Source organism: Lagenorhynchus albirostris, chromosome 2, assembly GCF_949774975.1.
Source record: "Lagenorhynchus albirostris chromosome 2, mLagAlb1.1, whole genome shotgun sequence".
Lineage (NCBI taxonomy): Eukaryota > Metazoa > Chordata > Mammalia > Artiodactyla > Delphinidae > Lagenorhynchus > Lagenorhynchus albirostris.
In genome coordinates, this window is record NC_083096.1 from 36,589,900 (window position 1) to 36,617,324 (window position 27,425).

General features: G+C 50.2%; 1 protein-coding gene across 5 annotated transcripts in view; it reads right to left on the reverse strand.

The window, feature by feature from the left end:
• PLXNA2 (plexin A2) overlaps positions 1-27,425 on the reverse strand; it is a 216,498-nt gene that overhangs the window by 152,811 nt on the left and 36,262 nt on the right. The window lies entirely within an intron of this gene.

The following is a 27,425-nucleotide window of genomic DNA, read 5'->3' on the forward strand; positions in this document are numbered from 1 at the left end:
GGATGTTGCCTCTGGTATTAGTTCCCATCAGCATTTCCAATCAGATGATAAGAGGCAGTTTAGATAGACCTCACAAAGCCTTTTAAATGCAGTGGAGGTGAGCACTGCAGAGGGAGTCCAAATGGCTTGCGGTTAACTCTGGGGCCCATCTATTTCCATGGGTATGAGTAGGAGGAAGGGCTGTGACACCTATAGTCCTTGAATTATGTATGTATCCAAGGGTACCTTTACCTGCCCGAGCAGAAGCCTCGGTCAACCTAAGCATAGGCTTTGAGGCTATACAAGGGAATGGCTTGGGGTCATGGAGAATAACACCCACCGATGATTGGTGACAAGGTCAGAATTAGGTTGAAACCAGCTGGAAAAGCCTTGAGAAGGAAGGGAAAGATCAACTAGAAAAACCCCCAAAGCACTAAATAGACAAAGGCTGTTGTCCAGGTAGATAGAAGGTGCTAGGGCAAGTGATTTTGTTCAGGGAAATGTAAGTGGCCAAGGAAGCAGGGGGAGGTTAGCTCTTTCTGTGTCTGGAATGTAGCCCATGGTGGATTCCATGGCTGAAACCCGGAGTTACCTTTCACAATATTACATTTGATTATGTCCCTGACTTGCGCAAAGACCTTATATGGTTCCCCCTTCATCACCAGAGTCCCGCCTCCGAGCGTGCCATTCAAGATGGCGCACCACCTGGCCTCGGCCTGCTTCTGTAGTGGCTCGCCCTCTCCTTCCTCCCCCTTCTTCCTTGAGCCCCTAGAGCACCGAGCCACTCATAGTCCCTGGATTGTTCTGGTTGCTGCTAGGGAGTGGCCTTTAGCCTTTTCTCCAGCTCAAAACTCCTTCTTATATTTGTAGGCTGAGCTCGAATGCCCACTCTTCTTTGATGCCTTTCTCAGGCCAAGCCATTCATTCTCTCTGCTTCAGGTACTCAGCACTGGTACAGATTTCTGTCTTGGTAAATACTATCCTATGCCATCCCTTCCATCTGGTGATACAAGACAAAATGTGGCATTCATCTTTGTATTCTCCCTACCTAACCCATTCAGAATTCATCATGGTGCCTACCTTATAACAGACAGATAGTCAGGAGTTGAAGATTGGTTAGGAGTACAGATTCCAGACACACACTGCCTGGTTTGAATCCCTGCTCTGTCTCTGATGAAACGTAATGCAACTCATAACCTTAACTTCTCTGTGCCTCAGTTACTCATTTGTAAAATGGGGCTAATAATTACAGATACCTCATAGGACCATTATGAGGACTAAAAGAGTTAAAATATGCAAAGCTCTAAAACAGTGGCGCTTAGTAAGCACTGTGTAAGAGTTTGCTATAATGATTACTATCTTTTGAATGAATGAAGAAACAGCATGGAATTAGCAAGCTGGTCACATTTTTCCTTAGTGACAGAAGAACTTAGAAAGAGTAGATAATCTAATGTAGTGGTAGAAATAAAGTTCTGATGAAGTGAAACATGGAATTGCAATCAGCAAAAGCCTTATCAGTGGGCTGCAGAACTGGACCAGTGGTACTCAAAGTGCGGTCCCCACACCAGTGGCATCAGCCCCACCTGGAACTTGTTAGAAATGTAGATTCTCAGGCCCCACCCCGGCCCAGAGATTCTGAATCAGAGACCCTGGGGGTGGGATGCAGCAGTGGGGATTCTGATGCCTGCTCGAGTCTGAGAACAACTGGGTTAGACTTTGCCCATCTCTTACGATCCAGGTATACTGCGTGCTCTGAGATTTCAAACCTGCTGATGTAAAACAAGTTTGGGGCCTTCTCCTGAGGACCAGAGCAAATATCAGGGAGCAGACCCTCCTGCTGATGGGAGACCACGTGAAATGAATCCAGCCTGGTCTCTGCCCGGCAGGGGAAGCCCACCCAGTGTCAACTCCCACCCTCTTTCCTCCTTTTCCTACAGAGAAGTGGTCCTACAGGGGTGAAAGAGAAACAGCCCCGCTCCCAGGACACAGATTCTGGAGAATCCCTGAGCTCTGTAGTGGAGGAGAGGGGAAAGCTACGACACAGAATTGCGGGAGCCTTGCTTCGAGGATGTGTGCAGACAGCGGGCACCCCGGGTGCCTGTTTCTCGTGGGCGTGGGGACCGTGTGCACAGGGACCCAGTCACTCTCTGCTGAGCCTGAAGCTCAGCTAGAGGAACAGGTGGGAAAGAAAGAGGGAGGACAGCTTGGCTGGGGCCCAGCGATTCCAACAAAGTTTTACACAGTGAGTCAGGCTGGCCCCGGCCTCCCTCGGAGGAAGGCCCGAAATGCCAAACGAAGGAATAAATCTTCAGTGGGTGGGGACGGGGGTGTTGCCTGTTGTCTCTGCCTTTTCTCTAGGGGGTCCTTATGTGTGAGAGCTAGCAGTGCTCCCTTACTTCACACTGCACCTGGGCCCTTGGCCCCCTGGCTGGGAACCCAATTTGAGGGTACTGGATGAGGCACAATGTAAACACCTGTCTCCATGAGGATGGGAAGAGAACACAGTTCAAGTGACTCACCCCTTAAATATACACAATTGAGGATGATTTAAGGCTGTGGTTTGCAAAGTGTGGTCCCCATGAGGGCATCAGCTTCATCTGGGAACTTGGCAAAAGCAGCATCTGGGAAATGCACATTCTCAGGCCCCATCTCCTATCCGTGAAATCTGAAACTCTGGGGATGGGGCTTAGCGATCTGTACTCCTATCAGCCCTCCAGGTGATACTGATGCATGTTCAAGTCTGAGAATCACTGGTTTAGGGCCTGGATTGAATCTTCTTGTTTGGAAGGAGAGAGACATATGCCACCCCACAGTACAGGGATCTCCCCCTTGCCCTGGCAGCTAACCCTGCCACATGCAGTGTCCCCACAAGGATGAAGGTGCACTGGACTGGGGCCAGGGAGAGTCTCAGGTGACAGGACAGGAGAGAGGCCCTGTGGGTGGTAAGGAGGGAGGAGAGAGGCGGGGAGGCTGCCACAACTCATTTTCTCTTAACAGAAAAGCCCAGAGGAGGCCTAAGCCTCCCTGCCATTGAAATTGGTAAATTACAGGATGATGATGGTGATATTACCAATAATGATGATAATAGCACCAATAACGTGAGGTCAGACAGGCACTTTCCCGTCTTCGGTCAAGGGGTAAGGTTGCAGAGTTGGTGCATTTGCTTCTCATTTAGAGGAAAACCTGGATTCCAGCCAGCTCCATTTCCATGCCGCAGGGTGCAGTGGAGCTCCTAGCCTTGTCTCTTCTCTCCCTTCTGTTGGATCCTCCCTTCTGCCGGTCAACTCCTGTCCCTGGTACAGGAGTCTGGCCCTGTGTGGGTAGGTGCGGGGCTGGGGACACGACCAAGAGGCAGGCGGTACCTGCCTTCCATCTCCGGCAGACCATCCCCTGGGTACCATTTACAGACAAGATGTCAGTGCTGGAGGTCAGGGGACAGCCCTGAGGATGGCAGCGGTAGAGGCTCACCCTGGATGCTGCCTGCATTGGGAAGATGAGGGCCCTGGGCTCTGCTGGTCCACGGAGAGGCCAGGCAAACCACAGAGAAACTGGAGGCAGAAACCATGCATGTTGGTCAGGGTAGGAGGCTTCAGCAAATCCATAACTACTCTGAGCTAGAGTCTCCCCTTAGAGGCTTGTCCCCTCCCTCCCTGGCCCAGAGAAACAAGACAGCAGAGATTCAGAATCTCAAGGAGAGAAAAGGTCATCTGGTAGCAATCTCCTTCCATCACAGCCCCCGACACCCGCCCAACCCATCTTTCTTATTCTTCAAGATCTCTCAGGATGAAATATTTCCCTAAATGCTACAGCGTTTCTAGGAGGATCAAAGGGAACAAGCAAATGCCCAAGCCCTCCATCTCTTCCCTCTTGCTGCCTGCCGCCCCACCCCCATGCTCAGGCTTCAAACACAGGAGGAAATTAGCACGAGGACCCCTGTCAACGCAAGCAGTGACTTGTGAACATGTGCTCGGGTTATTTCTCCTCCACTACAATGGGTCCGGGGCAGCTCACGGGGGGCTTGTATTTTTTTTTTTTTTTAGAACTGTGTGTATGTTAAAGTCATTAAGGTTTGAAAAGGGGTGATGGGTAGGGGAGTAAAGACCATTATATGGGAAGAGAAGAAAAATGACCTGTCTTCAGGCTGTCAGCAGAGGAAACGCCTCTGCTTCATGGAGGGGGAGAGGGGCTTGGTTAGGGAGTCTGAGTGGGCACCTCTGCACCTGGGGAAGAGGGGTCATTGCTCGGTCCATGCCTTGGCTACGGCAGTGGCCGTGGCTGCCTGGGAGTGGACGGTCACCATGTATGTGTCAAAGAGCTGCCCACAAAGAAGACAGCTAGGAGACAAGACAGAACCAGAAGAGCCGACACTGACCCAGTCCTTCCTATGCGTCCCGTGCTGCGTCGTACACTCTGCATCTACTTTCTCGGGGCATGCATGTGCATGTGAAGAGGCGCTAGTAATATCCCCATGTCACAGAGGAGGAGGCGAGAGTCACAGCGGTTGGGGACCTTGCCCAAAGTCACACAGTTAGCCAGTGGTGGACAAAGCAATGAAGACACAGGCCACGCGACACCACGGCCCAGTCTTTGGAGACTTGGCTCCAGTTAAGACCTGCTCGTGGTAGGGAGTGCTTGCCCCTCAGGAGTATTTGCTGCCACTGCCCTGAATTTTGAAGCAGCCAAGGGGAGTTGGGGGTAGAAGACATTTAAGCTGGGGGAAATAATCGTAATGGCTGTGGCCATGGTCAGGTCAAGTTTTTGGTGTCTCCCTTCTGTCCAGGTTTGAGGAGGGCTGCTAGGGGCTGACTCCTCTGGCCTCCCAAGCCCCCAGCCTTCCAAGTCCCCCTAGCACTCACTCGGCAGGAAAACTCTAGCCTCCAGGCCCTGAGCCTGCCACCTCTTCCTTCCTTTCAGACCTTATTTTGTCTGCACAGGAGACAGATTTGCAGGGTGGTGGTCTGGAGTGACACAGCGATGTTGAAAGTTACCAGGAGCATCGCAGAAGCAGCGTCCTGGCTGGGGCACTGAGGATCCCCCACCGACCCGCTTGACTGAGCCTTTCTCATCCTGAGCAGCCCCTTCACAGAGAGGCTGTGGCCTTCCCAAGCACTGTTGTCACCTCCCCAGGCGGAGGGGAGTGGGGGCAGGAGGGGTTCAGGGGAAGGCCGTGACTGTTATCTAATCCTTACCCCAGGTAGCTGGGCCCTGCTCCCCAGAGCACAGTGCCTCCAAACCACCACTCAAGTGACAGCTTTTGTTTTCCTGGAGAGGGAAGCTCTGGAAGGATGAAAGTCCGATCCCACTGGTTGCTCCACAGGCCTCCTTTGCCAAAACATACTGTGAAACGACCCCTGACCTCCCCCTCATACTTTCTCTGCTCTACCTCCCATCAGCCCTGTTTGCCTCCCTCCTCTCTGGGGAGGGTTAGACAGCTCAGTAATTTAGGGGTCACTAGCAAGAAAGGTGCAGAGGTCAGATGTCAGTGAGAGGCTGGGAGGGGAATTTCACCCCTGCTCTCTGGCCAGACCCACTTCTCCTAGAAGCACCCCCTACCCCCATCCGCAGACCAGCCCCCATGGACCCGGGCAGGAAGGGACAGGGTCTGGGCATGGGAGGTGGTGGTGTATCAATAGATAGGAAGAGAACGTGTACTTTGAAATCATGTCCTGAAAAACAACTTTCAAGATGCAAACTTGAACTTTCTTATTTGGAAACTTAGCTAGGAAAGGAAATGCTACACTCCCCGGAGAATGCACTGATTTAGGAAGTTCTATTACCTCACTCCGTCTCCTCCCTGCTCTAGCTGCTATACAAACAAAAATGAATTTACTAATATCTGTCCTCTCTCCCCCCAACCAAGGCCTGTTCAGTCTAGCTCAGCGCTCAGCTCAGCTCCAAAGCACAGAGCTGGAGAGGCAGTGAGTGACTCAAAGTCAAAGGGAGAGCTGGCTCGTCTCTCTTCCTTGAGAAATCAGAGCCACAAAAGAGCTGCAAGAGAATGTTCCTGTACTTCCATAGCTATTTAAAGCCCCTTGCTTGGCCCACAGGAGTGGAGTTTTTGGGAAATGACATTCAGGGAAGGTTAGCTCAAGAAAGGCCTTCCCATGCAATCTCCTTATTTTGCAGAGAAAGAAACGGAGGGGTATCGGCCATTGTTCTGCTGGTAGCAGCAAAACGAGGGCTCTTCTTCTGTCCTCTTCAGGTGCAAGAAAGGGAAGGGGCTCGCACAGCTGCCTTCCAGCTGAGCCGAGCTGTGTGGGGGTCTGCGTCTTGGACTCCTGGGTTGCCACCCACCCTGGGCTGCCTCTCTCCAAGGAGAATCCACTGCTGGGCGATGAATGAAAGCAGCTTCACAGGATGCTCAGCTCTCTGGCTGGGAGAGCCAGCAGAGGCTGGGATCAGAAGAAGGAAGGCTTCCCACCCGCCGGGCTTTCTCCACATGTGGGATCCAGCTGGGGCTGCCAACCTCCTGGCCCAGAAAGAGGGCTTTTCCCCTCTTCCTGTTGTGTACCCGGAGGAAGGGGGAAGGTTGAAGGCACGGAGGATGGTGGAATTTATTCAGTCTGCGATGGGGAGTGAAGGCTCTTCTGGGGCTTTCTCCCCTTCCAGGGGTGAGGTCAGAAGAATAAAGGTCACAGATGGACCGGCCACATGTGTTCTTGTATGTGTGGGAGGGAGGGAGGGGATGGGGGTACCAGGATTTGACGACTCAGACAGGAGAGAAGTTGCCGATGGCTTATAAACCAGACAAGGTTCGTCCTGAATCCGGAGGGAGGGCAGTGAGCGGCCTATGAAGTCTCTTTCTTGAATGTCACTATCATTTCATTTCACCCACACTCTGCCTTACTGTCTTTCCCTCTTAACCTTCCTCAGCAGGGGATGGGGAGCTGAGGATGCCGGAAAACAGGTCTGCAGGGCCTCTCTGACTCTGCTGACCAACAGCGGCCAAGAGCTGCTGCTGACAGAAAAGAAATGAAGGGGCAGAGATAGAGGGCGAGCAGATGTCTGCAGCTGCGGCATCGCTCTGCGTGGTGCCCCCAGGCCCCCGGCCTCCGAGGGTCCCACACTGTGGACGGGGAGCCGGGCCAGGTGCAGTGGAGGACCAGGGTGGTTCTCGGTGGGGGCGGGTGGGGGCGGGGGGCGGGTGAGGGCTGGGCCCGTCCGCTTATTCCATCCCTCCGTTTCTTTGGCCTGGGGAATAGATCATAGAAAGAAGTGTATCTAATGCTTTAGGCTAAAAATGTGGCTCACCCTGGGCGGATGGTAAATACCCTGCCCTGTGGCATCTTACAAAACTGCCCTCTCTTTAATTGGGACTGAGAGACGGAGGATTCTCTTTTAGGCTTGAAAGGTATCCCAGACTTTGGAGTTGTTTCTACTTCATATTCTAAAACTGGGCCATCTGGTAGAGTAGCCACATGGAGCTATTTCAATTGAAATGAATTAAAATTCAGGAAAACCAGAAATTCAGTTTTTCAGGTGCACTAATGCATTTCAATCTCTCAATAGGCACTTGAGGCTAGTGGCTACTGTACTGGACGACAGAGATATAAAAATTTCCCTTATCACAGAAAGTTCTTTTGGACAATGCTATTCTAGAAAGTCTCTGACTTGAGTCAAACTTTCATTCGTGGTTTCTCCAGATGTTCACATGCTGTCCTGCTCCTTAGGAATGCAGACTGACTGTCGTTGAGGGTGGGTATTGGGTAGGGTGAGACACGGAGGAGGAAAGGGAAGTGTAAGAGTGTCACAACTATTATGTTCTTTTCGCCAACCTATATGCCTTCTTTAGACCTTGAGTCTCTTTGCTAGTACTAAGCTACACAATTTGCCTGGGGAGGGGTGGCACTAGGTGTCTGCTGTGGAGGAGGAATTCAGGTGGCAGCTACAGCCAAACGGGTTTTGCAATAATATCCTGCCTCCCATCCCCACCCGCTGCTTCAGAAACATATCGAGGAAGGTATACCAAGGGCAATGCTAGATAAGGTGGGTGCAGTGTCATTAGCCTGACTTACTCATCATACCCCCGGGCCTCCAATGGGGCAGGTATGGGCAGAGATGGGGACGAGGGACACAGGCTGGAAATGAGGCAAGTGGCCATGCTTCAGTCAATTTTGAGAGCTGTTGACATGACGGAGATGGGATGAGAGATGCAGAAGCAGATACTGGGCCGCCCAGCTAGTCCTCCCAACCAATTCACTCACGGCCCTGGCTGCCTCACCCGCTCTGGGAGGTCCCTTGATGGAGAGAAGTCAGGAAGAGTGCACGCACACACACACATACCCCCCACATCTCCCACCGCCACACATGCGCAGACACATACACACACAAACACATACATGCACACATATCACATACACCCTCCCACACAGGCATGCATGCTTACACACATACATACACACAAACCACACACACCACGTATGCACACACACTCATAAACACATATTCACACCACACACACATAAACACATGTACACGCACAAACACACACGTACACACACACGTACCACACACATACCACACATACATCATGTAGTTCCAGGGTGATTCTGGAAAGAATCTTTAGCTCAACTTCGCAGTAAGCCTCGGCCGTTCCTCCAGGCTCCAAGGGGGCCAGCAGATGGTACCAGCCAAGCAGACAAGCCTCCCAACGCCTGTAAACTCAGGGTCTCGGTCCCTCCAAGGCCGACAGTCCAATTAAGCTTTGCTCCCACAGGTGAAAAGCAATTGAATTCGGAGCATTCCATCCCTTCTTTGGGGCATCAGCCCTCGGCCTCCCACTCCACCCTGCACTGCTGCATTTTCCCATATGGCCTCCTTGCCTCTCACACTCTGCTCTGAAGACTAGGTTACTCAGGGATCACAGAGCCCAGAAGGATCTCCTTCCAAGACGTCCTCTAGATGGCAGGGACCTGCCTGAATAGTTCAAAGGAAAACTCTGGCTCAGAGGCTTGGCCTCCATTAGGAAGCTTCTCTTGGTCCAGGAGGTAGGTCCCTGGGGATTAAGCCCAAAGATCCCAGTACCTCCCATGATGCTCATGTGTCCTTCTCCCAGGGTCCAGAAGAGCTGTAGGGAGACCCTCGTGTTCTCCTCTTTTTCCAGGGCACCTCCTCCTGCCTGCAGAGCTAACTGGCATGACTGGCATGAATATATCCACATATCTCTCCATAAATACACTCATCATTAGCTATATATATCTTTTCTTCTAAAGACTTGGCAAGAATTCCCTAGAAGCCTTTTCCATGACACAATAGAAAACCATCAGAGTCATCAGTTTGATTGTTCCCACAAATACAGCTTCGGGTTGACCTCTGCAAAGCTCCCTTGGACCCCGATTCCAGTAACTCAACCCCTCCAGCCCTCACCAGTCCCCAAACCCCTGGCAACCACAAGACACAACTCAGTTTTCTGAAGCTGCCATTTTCTTCCTCGTTGGCCTCTGTCTGAAAGCAAAAATAAAAATCCATTGCTTTTGACCTATCATCTTAAAAAAAAAAAAAAGTAGGCTTTGTATCTGAGCTCCAGCTGGCAGCAGGAGGCAATGAGCCAGGCAGCAGGATCCCATGGCACTTAGGGACAGTGTGGTTAAGAATGGGTTGCTGGGGTTTCCAAGTGGGCTAGACCTCTGTGGGCAGGATGGTGGGAGCCGCTGAGTAGGCACCTACCCAGGCTTAACAACCACTGGGGCAGTGAGCAAAGCTGTCAGGGGTCTCCCTATGAGGCTCCTTGGATAAACAGGAGAAACTCCAGGGCAGAAGCACAGAGAAGGAAAAGGCACCCAGGTAATGACTTTCGAGGGAGTTATTATTAGGCAAGATTCTGAGAACCCCATCTTTATCACCCTGCATCAGCATTTGCTGGAAGGAGGTGGGAGGGAGGGGTGGGGGCAAGGAGGGAACAGCTGGCTCTTCCGTCTTTTTTTCCCCCTCCACTGTTAAAGGCTTTGCTGGGTGGAGGTAGCCCCTGTGAAAGGGAGGGTGGGAGGGAGACGCAAGAGGGAGAGGATATGGGGATATAGGTACATGTATAGCTGATTCACTTTGTTATAAAGCAGAAACTAACACACCATTGTAAAGCAATTATACTCCAATAAAGATGTTAAAAACAAATTCTTCATTTACAGAATAAGAGAATCAACAGAGAAGTGCAGGAAAAGTAATCTGACAAAAAAAGCAAAACACAGAAAGCCCCCGAACCCACGACGACACCTCCTACAACCTTTCTTGTTTAGTATTCTTTCTTTTTAAAGTTGGGTTGTTATCCTTGCACCGGAGAACGCCAGCAGGTGTTTCTGGTAGCTGTTTAATGACAGTGTCAAGAATGTCTTTCAGGAAGGTAGGCTTGGAGGCAGGAGGCAGTGATAGAGAAAATGGGATGGGGGGAGGAGAAGGGGGCCCCACATCTGCGGAGAGGTAGCTAAGCAATGGAGTGCTGCTCTGGGAATTGCAATGTTATTTTGTACAAAATTCTTCCTGTAGGAAGGAAGGGGGAGGGACAAGAGACACATTTCAGTGTTTTGCGGACCTAAGAATTTTGAGCTGGAATTACGAGCAGCTCACAGTGTCTTTGGGCAAATACTCTAGCTCCTCTCCTCCGCATCTCCCACTTTCTTTATTGTTACTGACTCTCCTGAGGATTAAATAAAAGGACGTGGAGTCCCTTGGAGAGGGACCCCAGCAGCGCCCTCCCCCTCCCGGGGTGATGAGCCCTGCAATTATTCCACATCTGGAAAAGGTAATGGCTCCCATCCTGGCAGGGGCGTGTCACAGACCAGCAAGAGGAAGATGTTTCTGTTACCTAGCTGATCTCAGCTCTGCAATGAGCCAGAGAGACTGTGGGAGGCTGGATGTGGAAGGGATTGGGCCGCAGCCTTCACAACGAATGCATTCCTCGTGAACACTAGAAATCTGAAATTCCTTCCTGCTCTGTGCTCAAGCTTAGTTCCCTACAACCGAAGGCAAACCTGAAAACCTCTCCAGTCAGAAATCTTCCCTGGAGAGACCACAACAGCCAGAGCTGTGGAAAGATATCCTCAGGGTCTTGGTCCTCCCTTAACTGTTGCTCCCCTTCCTGCTGGGACAGTGACCAAGATCTGGTGAAAGTTTCTGGCATTTTTGTTCTCCACCTGCAGGACATGACCAGGCCACGTATTCCTGGGGTATAATCTGCAGAGGTCAGCTTCTCTCTCTAGGGCTTAGCTCATTCTATATTCTTTTTTTTTTAACGGGGAGGAGGGCATGGCTTTGGGGTAGCAGTTGAAACACGCAGCTGTAATTGCCCTGGTCACAAGACATATGGTCAGGCTACAATGGTGACTGGCAATAGAAATGTCTCAGAGTGTCTGAGGCTGCTAATAAGATGTAGGGGTTGGGGAGGGGGAACAATGAGAGCACCGACCCTAACATTTGCTTTCATACATATTATTTCACTAAATCTCCTCCTTAGTCCTTCGAGCTAGGAACCAGAATCATCAATGTCTCCATTTTAGATATAAGGGAACAGCGTAACTTCCCCAAGGGCAATGGCTATAGAGCCAGGGCTGGAGCCCAGGCTACTTGATGTCTGGGCTCCTTTTCTCTAGCTCCACACCACCCCATGCCTGAGCTGCACCGCCAGAACCTCTGGGAGAGGGGGCACAGTATCCTGTCTTCTGGGGAAGTGAGAGGCTAGCAAACACATCCCACACCTTCAAATAGAATGTAGGTACCCGAGGAAAGGCCCGTTGCTGTGTTGTCCTTTACATCTCCCATGGCCCATAGCCTACAGTGTTCCAAGAACGATTTTTAAATGGTTACTTTAGGTAAGATATAAGGAAGAATCCAGCAAGGGAACTGAGGGATCTCGGGGGTTGTGAGCTTCGAACCACAAAAGTAGGACTTATGTCAAGGCTCCAGGGCTCACGGACTGAATAATCTATCGGGACCTGTTTACCCCATCTTCCAAAAGGAGATAAGAATATCCACCCCTCGAGGTGCTAGCAGAACTAAATGAGATGAGAAATGAGAAAGTACACCACATACTGTAATTCCTAACGTTGGGTCTTCCTGACCCTGAGGTTCAGGAGGTCCCCAAAGATAAGACAGCAGAGAGATAAGGAAGGTCATCTTCTGAGGGTCTTTAGACAGTGCTCATGCACTCCTGCTCCAGGGGGACTGGGTATAGTGCGCCCAGGAGGGGAGGGTGGGCTACGTTCAGGTGGCAAACGGTCTAGTGCATGGTAGGTGCTCAATGAATGGGTTTCCCTTCTGGAGCTGCCCATTCTAGTACATCCTCCATTGTGAGAAGCTGGAGGAGAAGGACCAAAGGATGGTGGTGAGGACCGTCATTTAGGACAAGGCGTCTTGAGGATCCCTCCTAGCCTCGGGGTCTGAAATGACGTCAGCATACATCTTTAAATAGGGTCAACTGGCACCACTGCTTACTCTTCCGTGCCATTCTTTGGGCCTCTGCTGAGTTGAGGGGTGAATAGGAATCACGGATGACTCTCACTCACATGATGTGCTGGGGAGGTAGTGGTGGGTGTGGTCTCAGTAGCCCGACTCACCGCGGGGGCAGGGCGGTCTTGTGGTCGATTTGGGGGCCTGGGCTGACCTATGCACGTGGGCCCCAGAGAAGACCCAGAGCAGGTAGGGAGGCCCACCAGGAGGGTGGGAGGGTGTAGTGACTATACCTCGCCATCTGTCTGAGCCCCTGGGAAAAGCCAACCTGGGGCTGAGGTGGAAGATGCGAATACTGGCTTGCATTTCCCGAGGGCTCACTCTTTGCCAAGCACCGGGTGAAAAGCTGAAGATGCCTGACCTCATTTAATTTTGAAAGCACCCTTCAAGGTAGGTATCATCATTCTCATTTCGCAGATGAAGAAACCAGAGCTCAGTAAGGATAATTTTCCCAATATCGCCTACCTAGTAGGTGGCAAAGATTTGAACCAAGATGGTCTGATTCCAAAGTCCACATTCTTCCCACGACACATGCTGGCCCCATCCAAACAGCCCACCAGTCAGGAGCTACAGATAAAATACCACACCTCCTACAGCATGCCCTAAATCAGCAAAAGGAGAAGCTGGAGGCTGGCAGAGAGCAGATCTTTATCAAGACACTTCAGGAGCAGGAGAAATATTTCCACCCTTCTCCCAGCCAAAGAACTGGCTGTGTTTATAAGATGAGACACATTTTGAGGGGAGAGGAAGGAGGGTGTAATCTCAAGCTAAAATCACCGCCCACACCAAAATAAACTTGAAGGCAAACTGGGGCCTCAAGGATTTTGTTCAACTGCTTATGTGTGTGTCTGGGAGCATGTGAGTAGGTGTGGGGAATGAAAGGCAGGAGAAGGCAGGTAAGGAAAAGCAGTATCTTTGTCATACCCAGTGGCATTTATCAACTCTGCTTTCCTCCCCAAACTTACACTTCTCCCGCACTTACTTATTTCCTGTTTCTCTTTCCTGCTCTGGAGCAGAGAGCTAACAGGGTTTAGTGGATGAGCAGACTTCGGGTGGGTTTGCTCTCCAAATCCACCACCTACTGAGTTGTCCAATAAATACATATGACATGAATGAATGGGGAAATAATTTCACCTCCCTGAGCCTTGGTTTTCTCATCTGGAAAGATACGTAGTTCTAGTCGCTGTGTTGCAGGGCTGTTGGGAGGATTAAACAAAGCAAAGTGCTTAGCACGGTGGCTGGCACAATACATGATGTGATGACCAATACATGTTTGTTGTTTTGCTCAGTTTCTCAACCTCAGCACTACGACGTTAGGGGCAGGATCATTCTTTCTTGTGGGGGCTGTTCTGTGCATTATAGGATGTTTATCAGCATCCCTGGCCTTTATCCACCAGATGCCAGTAGCACCTCCTGCCCCCAGGCATAACAATCAAAAATGTCTCCAGATTTCACCAAATGTCCATAGAATCACCCCAGTTGAGAGATACTGGCTTCATGTAATTAACGATGATATTAGCAACAAGTAATATATTTGAAAGCACACAGTAGGCACTGATAGTGATATTCATTATTTTGAATGAGCGGATGGATAAATGAACACGCTAAGTAATCATGGGTGTAGTTCTGCATCTTCAAACCCTTGGTGGCAGGAGGTGTACAGTCTACTAAGTTCTGGACTCCGAAAGGTTGATGGAATCACAGAGGGGGATGGGCAGGGCACCACACGGACCACCTTGGTGTCTCCGCTGCCAGCTCTCTTTTGGCATCGAACTAGTACCTACTGGGATTTGCAGATGGAGCACTGACAGGTGGGTGAGGCTGTGAGCTAAGTGAGGCTGAAGGAATTTTCCCCTCTGAGAAAGGGCAGTCCCAAAGGGATCTGTCTGCAGCAACTGATGGCTTGAATTTCTGTGTGTGAGATGTGATTGCTTGAAGCATGTGCACTCCCCGAAGAATCTCATCCTTTGCCCATGGCCAGCCGGAGACATTGCCAGGAACTTCTGAAGTCCTACCTTACCTGGAGGACACACATGCAAGCCCCTTTGACTCCCATCAAGAAGATGTCTTACTACTGGGGCAGAAAGATGACTCCTGTCCTAGGAGTTTTTCCCTCCTCCCCCCTCCCCACTTTCCCCCTCTCCTTTCTTTCTTTTTAAACATGTATTGAATCTCTGCTACATTAGTTGGTCCTACGGACAAAGAGATGATAAATGCAGCCCCTATTCCAAAACTGCTGAGTGTACTGAGGGCCGAGAAAAGAAAAAGGGTGATGACAATACATACAAGGATAATAGGTAACATTTACTGAGCCCTTATCCTATTTTGGACGCTTATCCTCTTTTGGACACTGCTCTCTGTGCTTTACCTGTATTGGCTCATTTACATGTAGCTCCACAACAAGCCTGTGGGGCAGAAACTATTATTATTTCTAGTTTGCACATGAGGAGACAGGCACAGAGAGGCGAGGTGATTCTTACTATGCCACCCAGGTACTAAGGGGCAGAGTCAGGAGTGGAATCCAGGACACCTTGGGCTTGGACTCTTCTTAACCGCTATGCTCCCTGCTCTGATAGCCATGTGATGGGGTGCTATGAAGCCCACAAAGGGGGGCCTTCCTGGAGGAGGTGATGCCACGGTACCTTGAAGATGAGAAGGCGTTAGGTGGGTAGGACAACACGTGCAAGTCCCGAGGAGAGAAGGCCGTGGAGATGCAACAACGTTCTAAAAGCAAGGCTTAGCCCCCGCATGTGCATCCCCGCCCCTGACCTCACGGCTGGGTTAGAGCTGTGAATTCAGCTATCAGGACTCCTGCCGCTGGCCTGGGCTGGTTCTCCGGACACTCACTCGGAGCCACCCGTTCGGCCTCCTGTCCTAGCCTGTGCTGTCTGATTTGGCTTTACAACCGAGACCGGGGCTGCTACTCTGTCTCCTGCCTGTGAGGTCCTCAACGATCCACTCCTCCCTTAGGCCTGATCTAGTCTCCATGCTTCAGCCCTCACTCACCTCTTGGTCTTGATCTGGGTTCTTTCTGTCTCACCTTGTTCTGCTGCCGCTTACACCAAGTTTGGGAGTGGGAGTTTGTGTGTGTGTGTGTATGTGTGCATGTGAATGTGTACCTGTACTTGTGTACGTGCATGCATATGTGTATCTGTGCATGTGTACGTACGTGTGTGTGCATGGTAGGTGGTGAGTATGGTGTATGCATGCCTGTTACAAGGGGTACACACCACGCGATGGTCAGGTAGGCCCAACATTTCATCTTCTGTCATTTAAATCTGATACATATAAAATAGATGAGAGCAAGATGCTTTGATTGAAGGAGGATGGAACTGGGGGATTAGAGTGGTCACCTTAGAGCTCAAAGGCACACTGTCTAAAAACCATTAGACAGACTCAACATTTTAGGGTCAAAGGTCTTTGAGAATCTGATGAAAGCAATGGGCCCTCTACACAAAAATTATAGACATACAAATGTTTGCATAACATTTTTGGGGGTAGATCATGAGCCCCCCCTGAATCCAGGAACACTGGTTAAAAGTCCTGTGCATTCAACTTCTGCCATATCCTCCTACTGGGTCTCCCTGCCCCTCTGACTTTGCGGGGGAGAGTTATAAGAGGTTGGCAGCTCCAGCACAGGGAATGATGAAACCCAGACAAGTCCTGCCATTGCTTCGTTTGCTCAAGGAGAGGAGAGGCCCAGGATTTGGAAAGCACAACCTTCTCGTACTCAAATTCCTATGACAAGGGCATGGCTGTTAACATTGCTCCCACATGGCCAGCCCTAGGTGGCTTGGGTGTCAGAGATGACTGTTGCCTCAGTTTCCACACCAGCTTAAAGCCTGTGAGCTCCTATATCTAGAATGGGCAAGGGATGGACATCCAGGGTCCAACCATAGTGTCATTGCTGGGTGATGCTGGGCAAATCTCTTGACTCCTCTGGGCCAGTTTCCTCAGCCATAAGACCACAGCCCATGGGGTTGTTAGGATGACTAGATGAGCTCAAAATGAGCGCTATATACATGAAAGCTCTTTACATACCTCAAACCATTAAGTAAGTTTAAGGGGGTTCTTAGTATCTCGGCATTCAGAGAATGACTGGGAGATTTATACCAAGAGAGTTGTCTTCTTCCGGACTGGGAACCAGGGAGATTTGTCCAGGGTCATCTCTCGATAAGTCCTGGGGTAGCGGGGGGAGCTCACAGCTTAGGGCACTTAGCTCCGGACAATCCCAGCAACATCCAGGGGTCCTGGAGTCATCTGCTCCCTCTTTCAAGGCTCCCATCCCTCAGCCCAGGAAAGAGACTCTAGAACAGCCTCTTGCTACAGCTCCCCTGGTCCTTTGGGCTCTGGTTGGGGCTCTAGTCTACTATGAGATGCAAATCCACTTCCAAGTTCACAGTGAGGGAAAAATGAGAAGGTTCTTCATTGGGTCTGCCTGCTGTTAATGAGCTGATCTGGGGGAAAAGACTGAGTGAAAATGAACAGTCACTACCCAGAGTCACTGGAGTGTTCCTTGCAGCTGGCCCCGATGTATGTGTTTTATGTGGCGCTCAGGCTGCCGGTGCCTGGGGCCCACAGGCAGGTTTATGAGATTAAAGCCCAGTGCCCAATAAATAATTTAGCAGCTTACTGCAAAAATACAGACACACAGTACAATAGCTACTATCTCCAGCAGCCTGATGTGTACGGACATTTTAAATGCACGTCACTTTCATCTACTTGCTTCCATTTTGATGTGGGGTCCAAAACCAAAGAAGGAAGAGAAAAAGAACATCACCTCCACCCTCTGTCCGTGTCCTGCCACTAAGATGGGGTTGATGAGAAAGAAAACTCTTCAACACACTAATTATTCAGGGCTTTGCTGGCTGTCCTTCTCCACCACCCACCTCCTTCTATCTCTGCTCTATTCTTTGCTTGCGGTTCCTGTTTGTGTGTGCAGAAAGAATCTGAAATCTCCACTAGACTAATTATTCATTCAGAATTTGGTTTTCTTCTCCCAGGGGTGCCTTTGATGGAGCAAAGCTGGCTCCAGGTGCTGGCTCCTGCAGAGTCACAAGTGACTTGCTTGTGGATGCAGCTCAAAGCTGAAATAAATAAATATCACTGCCATGACCGCCAGAATCCTGGCTGAAGTTCTAATGAGGCAGAAGTTAGTGGTGATTGATTGGTAAGACTTGGTCTTGGACATGAGGGAGGGGAAGAGGATTGGAGAGGCAAGAAGGAAGAGGTTGGGGTGGGCGTCACAGGGAGAGAGGGTGGGAGAAGACAGAAACAGTGGCTCCAAGATCTAGAAGCATCAATGGGACATGAGTGGCACAGAGTAATCTATGTAGCAACATGAGCTAGCAGCAGAAAACGATGCCAAAGGGAACCATCCTCTTCTTATTGGAAAGTTTCCTGGTTCTGATCGAAGTTCAGGGACAAGTGGCTTCCGTGGGAATGAGGGAGAGTGGTAGGATTTCCCTCTAGCTCTTGTAGAAATCTGGGAGGGTGGCATCCACTTCTGTACCAACCCCTTGATTCTCCTTCTGTGGGTAGCATCTACTCCAGACCCACTGGCCACTGGGCTCGTACAGACGCCACCAAGCTTCCCCAAGCCCCCCTACTTTTTTGCCTCCTTGGCCTTGGATACATTTACTGCCAGTGGCTGTGGTTTATCTCCCGTTGTTTATGGCCTGGGACAGGCTGCCTACAAATAGGTCCCCAAAGAGTGGGGAAATGCAGCACCTGCCATTCTTTGAAGCTCTTTCCAGAAATGAAAAGGACAGTCATAAAATGTGGCATGCGGGGGAGGAGGTGGGGTGGGGGTGACATGCATCATAAAAAGCGTAATGGACTAATGCTAATACACAGACTGGCTGCAGCCCAGGGGTGTCTGCTGGGTTCAGACATAAATATTGGGGAGGCACCAAGGAGACAGATTTTTTATTTCTTTGATTTGACGGGGAGAGGCTGGGCATATTTTTTCCTCTATTTCTCTGACTGTGGCCATTCCTCTGGCGAGACCACCAATCTGTTTGAGACTGAAGCTACTCAGTGTTTTATGGCTTCCAGAGCAGTTAGACTCTTGGAAGGACTGGAGGTGCAGAAGCATTTGTGGGTGCATCCCATTGCCTCACAGGGTCAGTCCACTTGGGGGTTTTGCTGGCGTCATCCAAGATCTTGCAAGTGACAAGAGATCAGAATGGGGTGAGTGTCGCCGTGCTGGATGTATGATTGAATGCACGTATGAGTAACTAGGTACCTGCCCAACATCAGGCAAATTTTGAAAATTAAAGGGACTGATTTATGTCCTCTGCTTCGTGGGAACCAAAAGAACAGCAAACCCAACACGAATCTCCATCCCCTCTTCACTTCAGGCATAAAGAGGAAAAGAGCTGTTTGTTAACTAGTGGCAAATTCAGGTACTTCTGAATTTGGACTGAACCAAGCACACTGTTTTCGAGGGTTTTCTACATTCTCTGGCTAATGTTGGCCATTGGCCCACTGCTATCTAGCCACACATTTGTCTTGAAGTATGCCCATACATAGAAAGGGTAAATGTACAGTGGAGGTATGGGCAGAGGGCAGAAGCGAGTAAGAATCCTGTAGGAAAAGGGCCTCCATTCCAGGTGAGGCTACGGTGCCCTTGCCCCTTTCTTCGTACCTTGAAGCACTCAGCGCCTAGGAGCTGTGCTCGAGCTCTGGGCCCTGAACTCAAGGACGGATTCAGTCCACCTAGAACCCTGGGCTACTTGAGAATAAAGAGAAACAACAGAAATTGTGGTGCCTATGGTGGGGTGAGAAGCCCCGGCTCAGCCTTTCAGCGTGTGCGAGAAAAAGACCGAAGGCGTTTGGAATTCATGGTGCAGTTCACCATTTGTTTGGAAGAGTTAATTTTCCATGTGGTGTCCCCGAGAAGAGGTGGGAAATAAAGCGGCAGTCTTCCGAACGCCGTGGGTACCGAGGGCTAGAGGCTTTTGTCCTCTGCATCTGGGTATATGTGAGAGGAGAAAGAGGAAGGGGAGTGAGGAATCTTATTAGGTGTGGAAGGCCCATGATAAGCAACTGAGATACTTCTTTAACCTCATTATTATCCTTATGAAGTAGATATTATTATTCCTGTTTTAAAGATGAGAACCCTCAAATCTGAGTTTCCAAGAGGTTACATAACTTAGCTAAGATCACAGACTTAATACATAGTAGGGTTAGGACTTGAACTCAAACCACTGTCTTCTCACAATGACATAAAAATACGAAAAGAAAAAAAAATCAATAAATGTTGTTTTGGAGGAAAATTTATCTTCAGTCTGACAGTCAAGAGAGCAGGGACAAGTGCATCTCTTATGCCAAGTGGTGCATATTATTCGCAGTGATAAGGGGGGGGTGTCACGTGTGCTACTGTTAGAAAAGGATTAGAGGACCCTTATGTGCATGATGACGTGTGATTACTCAGAGGGTGAGTGGGGCATTGAGTCTCCAGTGCTGACCTGGGTGCCTGATGATAATAAATGACTGGGCTCCCCAGTAAATAAATATGCTGCAGATCTACCTGGGAAAGCACCTCATCGTGAGAGAGAGCTCATCCTTTCCCACCAGGTGTAGCAGTGGGCCCTTTTATGTGTGAGGTTAACTGGCTCTCTCTGGATGGGAACCCTTGGGATCAGTTGTGAGTGGGGGTCTTGCCCAATCATCTACCTAAAAATGAGGCCAATTGGGCCTATCCGTAGGGGTTTGTCTCAGTCCCTTCCAACCAAGCTTGGGGCACACCAAGACGTTCCTCTTCCCTCAGTTGGCTCATAGCCACCTGAAAGTCTGAGAAAGAAATCACCAGAGTACCTAGTCTTTTAGCCTAAGGTTAAGGTTAGACTGAAAGAAGACCTTCCTGACTCTGAGCTGTCGGACCCTAGACCGTAAGCAAGCAAACTGGCTCTGGAATATCCTTTCCTAAAGATCTCAAATAGAGGGAGAGATACCTAATTGCTGCCCACAGCTCTGGGCAAGGGGGAACCTTCCCTCCAGCCTCACCTTTGCTTCCTGATATTTTAGTAAAGGCCCAATACAAATATAGAATGTATAATTTTCACATCATTCTTGGCAAATCCCAGGTGCGCCCCATTAGCAGAGTTCCAAGGATGCCATTTTCTATCAAGAAAAAGATATGCCGCGTCGGAGTGCTTAGCTAAGGGCCCTATTAATAGCGATCCTAATTATATGGCTGCAAATTTAATTCATAGCAATGATTAGTGTCAGAATCAAAGGCATCAGGCAACAATATTGATGGAATTGCATAAGCTCCATAAACAGAGAACAAGCATTCGGGCCCATCCCCCCGGCAGTGGTTTGCTGTTAACTATTACATTAAATGTCTCTTCCAATTTTGCCAGATCGAAATGAGTCCATTTCTCAGTGTCCTCCTCCCCCACCCGAAACCTTTGCCCAGCCAGCTCTGAATGGGTATGACTGGCACACAAAAGATCCCAGACTGCGTCTTTGAAGGAAAGCCCGGGGCCTCCAAGGGATGCACGGGTGATGGGCCCAGGCCCCACGCTTTACACGGCAGCTCTTGGCCTTGTCAGTAACACTCCTTTGTCTCCCCTTCAGAAAGCTCACAGCAAACAATGATGCCTGGAGAAAGGGGAGTCAGCTGGGGACTGTGTGTGGCACAAAGGCTGCCACTCCATCCATTGTGGCCTGGGCTGAGATGGGTGGGAAGGGGAGGAGGAGGCCTGAGGGGAGCGACACAAGGCAGCGTGTGCCGAGGTGACAGCTGCTACGTCCCGGTTTTCCAGGGGATCTTGGCTGGAAAGAGTGCAAAGTCAGTCCTTCCACTCTTCTCTCCTGCATCTTCTTGCAGCTCTCTGTAGGGCAGGTGGTGGGTTACAGAGGGACCAACAGAATCTTAGAGAAGGGCGATAGAGTGCTCAAAGTTAGTGGTTCACAAAGCCCAGGTCTGGAGTCAGAGGGATCTAGATTCCAATCCCAGCTGTCCAATTAGTAGCAATGTGACTCGGCAAGTCACCTAACTTCGTTGGGCTTCAGTCTGCTCATATGGAAAACGGATGTAATATTAATCCTTACCTTACAAGGGTATTGTGAGGTTTAACTAAAAAAGTACGTAGCTCAGGGCTTAGCACATAGTGAGTGTCTAAGTTATAATAGGCCTACTCCCTGCAAAATAAATAAATAAATAAAGCCGCATGCCTAGAAAAAGGACTCATATGTAAAACTTGAGGTTCCCAATTAGTGTTCTTCTGACTTGTCAGAACTTCTTAACCCCAAGGCAAGCATTTTGTGGGTAAGCAGACCTCCTTGCTGGCCAGGCTCTAGAAAGATCCTCAAGTCACGTACAGTGAGGGCTCGGCGATGCTGGGCACCCCAGAGCAAGGCTGCATGGCCAGGCCTGGGATAGGAAGTTCAGCTAGACTCTTGCCCTGGAGAGAACGATCCCCAGACCAATTTTAGGGTCTGCTTAGGGAATGCTTGCATGCTAGGGAAAGGCAGAGGTCAGCCTGAGGTTTTGTGCAGAGGGAACGTTCTTCCATATGATACAGAGAGAAGGGCCCCAAAAGTAAAGTCTAAAAACCTGGATTTTATCTTGCTTCTGTTGCTAAGGACCTGGGTGATTTTGTGCAGATCCCTTAACCTTTCTAGGCCTCAGCTGTCTCATCCACAAAACAGAACAATAAACATCTCACCTGCCCAAAGTCTGTTGGCTGGACTACTTTTCTGAGGGCCTTTCCAGTTATAAAATCAGGGGAACATTCCTGACCTTGTGTGATGGAGTCCACCTTCCCCCTGGGGGGTGGGGCTGACCCCTTTGCAGGGTCCAGACTCCATGGCCTCTTCTCCTTCCTTGGCTGCACTCTCATCCACCCCTAAACACAGAAGTGTAAGAATTCCTGATTTGCTACTAAAGGCTGTTAATACTATTGCCCCTTCCAGGTTAGGTGGGGACGCCCAGCTGGTGTCAGTAGCCTTTGAAATCCAGTGAGGTTTTGGAGAATGATGGCTGATTGGGACAATTCCAGAGGCACCAGCTCCTAAACTTGTGCCCCATCTTGAAGCCTAGAAACCTTTCTGGAGGCTGAGGCCAGGAGAGGAACAGAATCCCAGGAAGAAACTTAAAGGACAGAAACTCAGGGTGACCTTCAGCACCTTGCATCTCCATATATCTCCTGCTTCTCTGGACAGAAGGACACATGATAACAGGAAGAAAAGAAAAGTTCAAGTAGCTGCAAGCTTTTAGCTTCATCATTGTTGGACTATACAGGTGACTGAGGTGTGTGCTGCACCATTGCCACCTGAAATATTTGTAGCTCTGATTCCAATCTTCCCTTGATTTACCCTGTGACCCTAAGCAATCCATAATAATCCATAATCTCTGTGAATTTCAGTATCACCATCTGTCACGGAGCAGAGAAATATCTCAATCCTTCCTGTTTATCCTAAATGCTATGGGATTAGTGAGCTAATGGAAACCAAGGGAATCTGGGTCCTTAGAAAAGGATGGGAATGGTGTAGGAGTGGTAGCAGTAACACTAGTAGAGTCACACTTACAGCAATTATGGTAATAGCAGCAATAGCTACCATTTATTAAGCATCTGCTACACACTGGGCTCTATATTAGGTACTTCATATCCCCCAAGTCTGACATGCATAGCAATCTTGCAAGGTAGCATCAGTGGACCAGTTGATGACACTAAGGTCTGCCCAAGATCACACAGTTCATTGAAGGTGGAGTTGTGTAGCCCTAGGATATCACGGTTGGCTTGGGAACATGCAAAGGGCAGAGACTGGCCCCGTTTTAGTTAATTCTGCAAAGCCATAAGAGCCGAACCACCACTTCCCCCAGCCCGGCCCTGAGGAGGGGTCAGTACCTATTGTTTGGTGATATGGGACTCGGAAAGCTCTCACTGGTGACTAATGCAGCTGGATGCCGGTGTCCAGCAGGATTAGATTAGTTCGGCCCAGCTGGTTTAGCCTTCCAAGTATTTTTTTTCCCATGACACAGGGCTGGGGGCAAGGGGCAGGATTCTCTTCCTCCATCTGACCTTGCAAACATGTCACTAAAAAAGAGGCTGATCTGACAGCTCCACTCCCCCAGGGAGCCAGAGAAGAAGCGGGCTTCGGGGGAAGCCTCCAAGATGTTGGTAATAATAATGGAAAGCACTTTTGTTGCCAAGCACCATAGTAAGAACTTTTCATACATGATTTCACTTAGTCCTTCCAACAACTATGCAAAGTGTTTATTACTACGCACTCCACAGAAGAAAAAAATTGAGGCTCACAAGTTAAGTAACAATAGTAGTGATATTTAAATGCATATAAGCTCAGCACCCCACTTTACATAAATGATTTCATTATGCTCTATTTTTTTCATTAGCACTTATCATCTTCTAAATATACTGTACATTGTGCGTTCTCATTATTTTCGTTCCACATTAAGGTATAATCTTCACTAGGGCAGGCGATGTTGACAGTTTTCTTTACTACTGTATACCAAGCAAATGGCGCACAGTAGGTATTCAATACATTTTCGTTCAAGAATGAATGATTTCATTTAATCCTCATTACAATCTCATGCGGCAGGTATTATAACTGTCTTCGTTTTACACGTGAGGAAACTGAAGCTCAGAGGTCACACAGCTAACAGACTGGAGTCAGAACTGCATCCTGTAAGCTCATATGCTCTCTGTTATGCAAATAGGTTCCTACCTGAAGACAAGAGGACAGCACCAGCTGGCCTTTGGAGGTCCTGTCCAACCTCAAGATATATGTCCATGCTTTGTACCCATAAGCAGGCAAGGCTCAGTGACCTAAAAGGATGTGCATCTATGCGGTCTGTATTTTCCTAAAGATGACCGCTCTGTAAACATTAGCACCTTGGCTTCTTAAACATTCTACAGAGCCTATTTGGGTCACCTGGATTCTGGGAGCTTGAAGCATTACGCCTGGGCTTCACCTGCCCTGAGATAAAGCCCCGAGCTCCAAAGGGCTCCCTCTTGGAGTGCAAAGCACCACGCTGAGCACACGGCCTGACTCCTCACGCCGGGATTATCCAAGATTGAAGCACACAGGAGCCGCACAAAAGGTGCAAAAAATAAACGCATCTTTAGATTCTCCCTTTCAGAATGACTCTGGGAGATCAGGGGCTCTTCCCTGGGGTCAGCTGGGGCTCTGGATAGAAACCCACACCCTCTCTCTCCACCTGTCATGGTCGAGCAGGGGGATGTGGTGGTCAGGGGAGGAGGTTTGGAAGGATTCTGTAAATATGCCCCCTTCCCTGTGCCAGCCAAATGCTGCCTTTCCCAGGTTCCAGAAGACCAGTTCTTGGGACCCAAGAGGCCTATAAAACAACAAAACAAACAGCGAGTTTGGCGGCAGGAGCCTGGGCAGGGAGCCAAAGTCATTACTGGGGATGTGGTGGTGAGTTCTGAGCCACCAGCCCACCTCCTCTGCACAGGCTCTGGGGCAGGGGGAGAGGGCATCTGCTGCCCACTACCCCAGCCCACAGAGCTGCTGAGATGCGTCAGGGACACAGAACATTAGCTCAGCGGTCACAGGTCCCAAGAAATCCGCTAGGTCTCCTAGAATGAGACCCACAGCCCTGGCTGTTTACTCAATCCAAGGTTCACAATGAGAGACGAGTGAATCATTTCCACTCCGAGGAATGAGTGGCTATTGTTCGGTGGTGTTGGCACAGCGAGAAAGGTATGTTTCTCAGCTTTTCACCCAACTTGGCTTTCCGTCCGCCAAGACAACTCCACCCCACAAGGGAGCCAAGTAGCAGGTTAGGAACTTCCGTGCATGTTTTGGGAGGAAGTATAAATGCCAATGTCAATTTTGCCAATGGATCGGCCATGTAACCCTGGACAAGACATTTAATTTAACATCCCGGTGGCTCAGTTTTCCACATCTGTAAAATGGAGTGGAGACGCAGGGAACCATCGCCATACTTGGCTGAAGTATTTGTGGAGGATGGAAAGGACCGTGGAAAGATATCTCATAAAGGGTGTTATCAAGTAACTGAGCAATAACCCCAGGGCCTGGGAGAGTTAATACTTTAGTGCTCCCAATGGATTCTTTCCAGTGCCTAAGCTGCTACTGCGAGAGGCTCACAGTTTTCCTGGCCTGGCTCAGTAAACCGTTTGTGAGCTTACAAAGAGAAGAATAAGAACGGGAAGGGACGTCGGCAGGGTTTCCTGTGAGCTGCGGACTGGAGACCTTGGGTTGGTATGTCCCATAGGGAAAGGCAGAAAGGATTTTCCTCAAGCATTTCACAAGCATTCTGGTGGCTGCCTTAGCTAATGGGAAAGAAGGTGGTGGCAAAAGAGGCCCCGGCCCTCCCCAGACCTTGAAAAGGCTAAGTCTCTGTGGATTTGCAAAAATGTCCAGGAGTCCGATACTCCTGGCAGGGGTGGCAGGGAAGGGGTTGCCTGGGCCTCTGTACCTGCCTCTCGGCTGAAGGCAAAACTGCCTCTGATGCAGGTGAGGCAGATAGCTGGCCATGCTCTCCTGGGATCTACGGGCAACAGTGTAAACGCGGCTCCTTCCTCCCAGCTTGGTCAGCATTGCTGAGAGCACTACCCCACCCTCTTCCAAACACTGTTAACCAGAAAACAGGCTCTTTTCCTGTCCCAGCGGTTCTCTTGTTTCCTAGACCCCTCATCCCACGGCCACCCTCCAACCCTCCCCCTCCCCTGCAGACCTATCCACCACATCCTAACTTCCTTCCTTTGCAAACCAGCCACGTCAACAGGAGTCACTCTTGGTGTCTGGTTCTCTTCCAACGCGTGCAAGTAGGTCTCTGGCCTGGAGGAGGTACATTTGAGATAAATTTCATGAGCAACTGATGTGTGAGAGACACTGGGTCTGGCTGTGGGGATGGGTGACATATGTGGGAAAGAGGGTCCCTGTCCTCCAGGACCTGTGAGTCTCAAGAGAAGTGGACACCTTATTCTGCAGCTGCTCCCGCACCAGATGCTATCGGAGCAAAGCAGCAGGGGGTCTGAGGAGGGCGCTAGTCACAGTGCTGGAAGGGGCGAGGTGAGGGACATGTCACCAGGCCTTGGGCATCAGGAGAGGCTTCCGGTGGCAGGGTTGCGGGAGAGCACAGAGAGCCAGCACCTCCTGCTGCTGTGAGGCCCTGGGGTCGAGGGGCCAGACGAGGCCTGAAGAAATGGGAAGCCGGGGCTGAGGCAGAAGTTTTAGCAGCTGCAAATGGAGGGGAGGAACTAATGGGACTTTGTCCCAAACCCTAGAGAGTCCTGCTTCCCGGTCCCAGCGTCTTCTGCCCTCTCAGCTCGGGCCCCACGACCTGTCTCCTGGACCCCTCCCTTCAACCTGGGAAGTCGTGTTAAATGAGTCTGTAGTCCCTGTTGTCACTACTCTTCCTCGTGTGCTTTGCTATTAGCTCCGGGCATCTCTTAGGTGGACTCCCACCGCCTGCCCTTGGCCAGGAGGGATGTTGGCACAGTCAGCCGTGCCCAGCCCCAGGAGGCCCTGCTCTCCCTCCCCTGCCTCTTGCCCCAGGCCTGCCTGCCCTCATCCTCTTGGTCCTGCCTTGCCCTGTCTGGGCCAAGCACCTCCCCGCTGACCCTCAGGGGCTTTCTGCTACACACCCAGGGCCAGCGTGAACCCAGCTGTGACTTCAAAGCCCACCCCCAGGGTGCCTTGGCCTTCCGCGCTCTGCTCCCCTTCTCTGCCCTCTGTTATCTCCCACCACTACTGAGGGAGTCAGAGAAATAGGGGCGGCATAAGTGGGAAGGTCATGTGCTTGGTGCAGGTGCCTCTCCACAGCTTCCCTGATCGGTGACCACCTAGTCTCTGCTTCAGTATTTCCACTGACTGGGAGCTCATTCCCGCTTGAGTCAATTCTTTCCATTATGGGACAGTTTGGCTGCAAGAAGCTTCTTCCTCCTATTAAGTGGAAAACTATTTTACCGGAACTCCTAGCTGTTGGCCCTCTTCTGCCCTCTGGGGCCACACTGAATAAGTTTAATTCACCTTGCACAGCTTAATGG